Raw genomic sequence first — 5,040 nt, forward strand, 5'->3', positions numbered from 1 at the left:
GAGCCTGGTAGAAACTAACTGCAATGAGGCGGTGTTGATGGTCAAAAGTTAGCTGGACAGAATGGGATTGGAGCTGGCGGCACAAACTAAGGCAGTGCTAGTCAGTAGCAGAAAAGAGGTGGAGACAGCGTCAATCAGAATTGCTAATGAAACGGTTGCGTTTAAGCGAGCACTGCGTCACCTTGGAGTAATAATTGATATCAGGCTAAGTTTCAGGGAACATTTGGCGACGACTAATACAAAGGCTGCAGGTACTTGCAGGGCCCTTTCACGTATTATGCTCAACTCCAGGGGCCCCAAACAATGGAGAAGGCAGCTCCTTATGACAGTTCTTAAATCCGTTATTTTATTATTTTATTTAGAGCAGCATCAACACCTAGCTATACTACAGAATTGTCAGCGACGTACCGGCTGAGTGCCCTACGAGTCTGCTGTGCAGGACGATATCCACGGACGCAGCACTGGTAATGGCGAGCATGCCACCAAACGATCTACTAGCCCTAGAGGATCAGGAAGTGTTCTTGGCAGTTCGCAGCAACAACGCAAGTAGAAGGGTCGCCCACATAGAAGCGAGGCAGCGCACGATTGATAGATGGCAGAGAAAGTGGGATGAGGCACCGAACGGAAGTTGGACTCACTCGCTAATTCCGAATATAAGAGGCTGTATAGAAAGAAAGCATGGCCAAGTGTCGTTCCCGATGACACAATTCTTAAGCGGGCACGGCTGCTTTCGCAGCTACCTGCATCGTTTCAGCGGCTATGCGGCGTCTACAGCAGCTGAGCTTCGCAGGTTAGAACTCGAGAGGGCTATGGCAGGGTAAGTGGGGAATTTCTGTGCTTTCGATGCAATGGCACACTGGCTAGTCCCGAAAATAATGTTCCCTACACCCAAATGCACAAGCCACCAGCAGCAAAAAACTTTCTCTCCCTTTTATTACTGTTGTTGTTTTTTTTTTTACCTATGTAGCCTACGTTAATACCTGTTCCATTTATTGTTCAATTTCATAACTTACTACACTATATTTCACCTAAATAAACGAATTAAAAAAAAAGCATACAAATGTATGTAATGAATTTATTTGAATATGAACAAACAGAGAGTTTTAAAGTTAGATCAGTTTACAAAAAGTAAATAGTATCAATAGGGGCGAGTTCACAAATTAGGCTCAATTAAATACAACGTTTTATTTCCCATATATATTTATTTATTTATTTTATTTATTTATTTATTTTATTTACGTCAACTAACACAGCAGTCGACGAAAAAGCTTAAGCTAAAGACAGATAGTAATTAAATGAAGAAGGTAGCTTATATACTTTAGCTTTATACACAACTAAACATCCCCGACCCGGTGGAGGTGTTTTATTTGCACAAGGTGCCAGCTATGCCCCGAGTTGCAGCCAATCCAAGTCCAGAATATTTTCATTGGTTTCGCTGTAGATGATTAAAAAGTATAGCGCGAAGAGAAGTGACAGAAAGATGAGAAGAGATAAGGTGAGAAAGGTTGTTAAAAGATTGGCAAAGAACACGAAGAGGTTCGTGAAGAGAGTAGTTAGTCAGACATCTACTAAGGTGAATAGGAAAAAAGTTTCTGGTCCGACGTGAGGGAACACAAAAATACAGCGTATCTAGTAAATTCGTAGAAATGACTTCGCCGTTGACTAGTTTATGCAGAAAGAGAATGGCAAAAACAAGCCTACGGTTATAAAGTGAAGGAAGATTAATAAGAAGAAGTCTGTCAGAATAAGAAGGTAGGCGAAGACCCGGGTCCCAATTTAGACCGCGTAGCGCAAACTTAAGGAATTGCTTCTGTACCGATTCAATACTACGCTGGTGAACATCATATTGCGGGTTCCACACTGGCGAGCAATATTCTAGAGTAGGGCGAACTAACGAAGTGTATAAAACCTTTGTTACATATTACAAATTCTTTGGCCCAACGTTTAATGAAGCCAAGAAGGCTGCTTGCTCTGTTGACAATTGAAGAAATATGAACATTAAATGAAAGTTTAGGGTCAAACATAACGCCTAAGTCTTTGAATGATGGAACACAATCTAACAGAACAGACTTAATAGAGTAATGAGCTAGGAGCGGAGACAAACGACTGAAAGTCATAAAAGAACACTTAGAGGCATTAAGGTGTAATTTATTTACGTGGCACCAATCACAGAACGCATCGAGATCTGATTGCAAGTACTGTTGGAAAGAAGGATCATTATAGGAATAACAAATTTTGACGTCATCCGCAAACATGAGCACGCGTGAATGAGCCAAGGCCAAAGGCAAATCATTTATAAACAATGTAAATAATAGTGGGCCCAGATGACTGCCTTGGGGTACACCTGACGTAACTCGAACAGTTTTAGATATCGAGGAACGAAAAGACACCTTTTGGGTTCTGCCTGATGTTCTGATGTTAAGTTTCGCGAGAAACAAAGAATGATCAACCGTATCAAAAGCCTTACTGAAGTCAGTATAAATAACATCAGTTTGACACTTTTTACGGAAGCCATGGTGTACAAGGGTAGTCAATTCTAAAAGGTCGGTAAGCGACGAACGACCTTTCATGAAACCATGCTGACAAGGAGAAATAGTGAATCTGGATTGATGTTGAAGGGAAGACGTAATAATTTTCTCAAACAGTTTAGGTATTGCCGAAAGTTTGGCAATGCCACGGTAGTTGGAAACATCCGATTTGCTACCCTTTTTAAAAAGCGGAATAATAAAAGACTCCTTCCAAATATCAGGAAATCTACAAGTCTCACTCGATATAAAGAATAACCGAGCTAAAGGCTTAGATAGGGAAATCGAACACATTTTAAGGATGCAACTAGGTATATTATCAGGCCCGGGAACGAAGGAAGACTTCATAGATGACAAGCTAGAGAGAATACAGTCTTCAGTAATACTGGGAAAAAACATACAATTTAAATGTGGGATTGAAAAGGGATAGGGTGTGGGATCCGAAACAGTAGTAGAATATGTCGACTGAAAAAATTTAGCAAACAGATCTGCAATATCTAAATCATTATTAGCAGACTGGTCGTTAAGTCTGAAGGTGGAAGGTGGTACATTAGATGGTAGGATGATAAGGATCTTCAGGTTTCACTAGTGGCTGTGTTTGCGATACAGCACTAACAGTGGGATCAGAGACAAAAACAAGATCAAGGATTCTTTTAGAACAGTTAAGGAAAGAACTCAACTAATATAGTGGACATTCAAGTAGGCTATCAAGAAAAACATGTTGAGATGAAGGAATTAAGAAAGATAGATTATCATCAACAAGCCAAGAAATATTAGGCAAGTAAAAATCACCTAAAACTATAAGAACATCACGATCTTTAAGACGACCAAAAATAGTTCGTAAAGCATCAGCATGGTGCACGTAGATCATGATATCAGAAGCTGGAGGAATATATGAACAAGAGATATATAGGCTAAAGTTAGAACATGTAACTTCGACGCAAATAAACTCAACACCTAAGGGGAGATCAATCGGCACCACCCTTGAAGACAGATTCGAGTTTACAGCAATGAGTACTCCACCGCCATGACGACCAACACGATCAAGCCTATAAGAAATAAAGTTATTAGAAAGAATTTCATTATCTAAAACAGAGGAGTTAAGCCAAGTTTCAGAGAAAGCTAATATGTCAGCCGAAAAGGTTTGGCTATCACAGAACAGGTTTGACAGCTTGGTAAGAAGTCCTCTTACATTTTGATAATGAATGCAAAGACTAGACGGTATTAGTTTTTTGAAGCAGAAGATAAAGTAGGAAGGTGGATAGGCAACGGACGAGAGCGCTTATTGGGCGCAAACTCGTGTACAACTAGGCCCTCTGGCCAAAAATTAGGGTCAACCATAGCTGAGTGGTACTCATTTGGTACTGTAATTTTAAAAGAGGAGATTTCGCGAGGCCTAGAAAACTTAAACTTTTGAATTAAAACCTTAGCAGGGCAAATATTACCAATGTAAGCTGCCACAGACGACTCAGAAGTATCTGGAGCAAGCCTAGAGATAAATAATTGTTTGCGATGAGGCACTACAGTTAGTGGAGGCGGAGGAGCATTGGGATCCACAAGTGATTGAGAGCCGGCATGATCCTGTGATTGATCAGAGTTCCCGTGAGGGATAGATTGAGGTACACCAGGGCTTGTAATGGGTACTTCAATCTGAAAAGAAGAGCATAAAGAGGGACAAGAAGATGGTGTAGGCGAAAGTAAAATCGGAGAGGAAGTAATAGAGAGAGCTGGCGACTGCTTACGAGGCAACTCAAGGGTACATTTCTTGTGCAATTTCTCAGAAGGTGGAACAAATTTGAATTGCGACAATAATTGAATGCTAGAGTCACACTCGTTTGACAGCTGTTTGGCCAGTTTGTTTAAAGAAAGAAACCTTAAACGAAGATCCCTATACATACGGCTAAAATCAAGCTGCTGGCTGGCACAAGATGGGCAAGTCCAGCGCATTAAGCCAAGCTCAGGCTTAGACACAGACAAACCAGAAAATTTGTCGTAGTCGCGGCCATTGAGGCCAGCACATTTTAAGTGAATAAGATTATCGCAGAGCCAACAAGATATTGCTCTATACTGATCATCAAAACGATCAGAATATTTGCAATTAGGTAGACAACAAGCCATTGAAAGGCCGAAAGAAAGGCAATAAAAAATTATATATATATAAGAATATATAGAAAAATTAAATTCACAGCACGAAGATAATTATTGATAAATAATCAATAATTACAAAGAAAACAAAGAGACAGCTAGAGTGCACAGCACAACAGAGAGTGCAAGAACAGTTATAAGCCGAGCTTTGAGAGGCGGCCTTACAAAAGTGATTACGCGGGAGAGAAGCTGTGCACAAGCACAAAGCAGAGAGAACAACAAAGCCACTAGCACTGATGGTATGATGGGGGCGATGAGGGGAGCAACTGCAGAAGCAATGACGAAAGAAAAAAAAAATAAAAAAATAAATAAATGCACCAAACACTAATCACGAAAAAGAAAAAACTGTTTAAACTGATTAATTTGGCGA

This window comes from Drosophila tropicalis, unplaced genomic scaffold (assembly GCF_018151085.1).
Source record: "Drosophila tropicalis isolate 14030-0801.00 unplaced genomic scaffold, ASM1815108v1 contig_806, whole genome shotgun sequence".
Lineage (NCBI taxonomy): Eukaryota > Metazoa > Arthropoda > Insecta > Diptera > Drosophilidae > Drosophila > Drosophila tropicalis.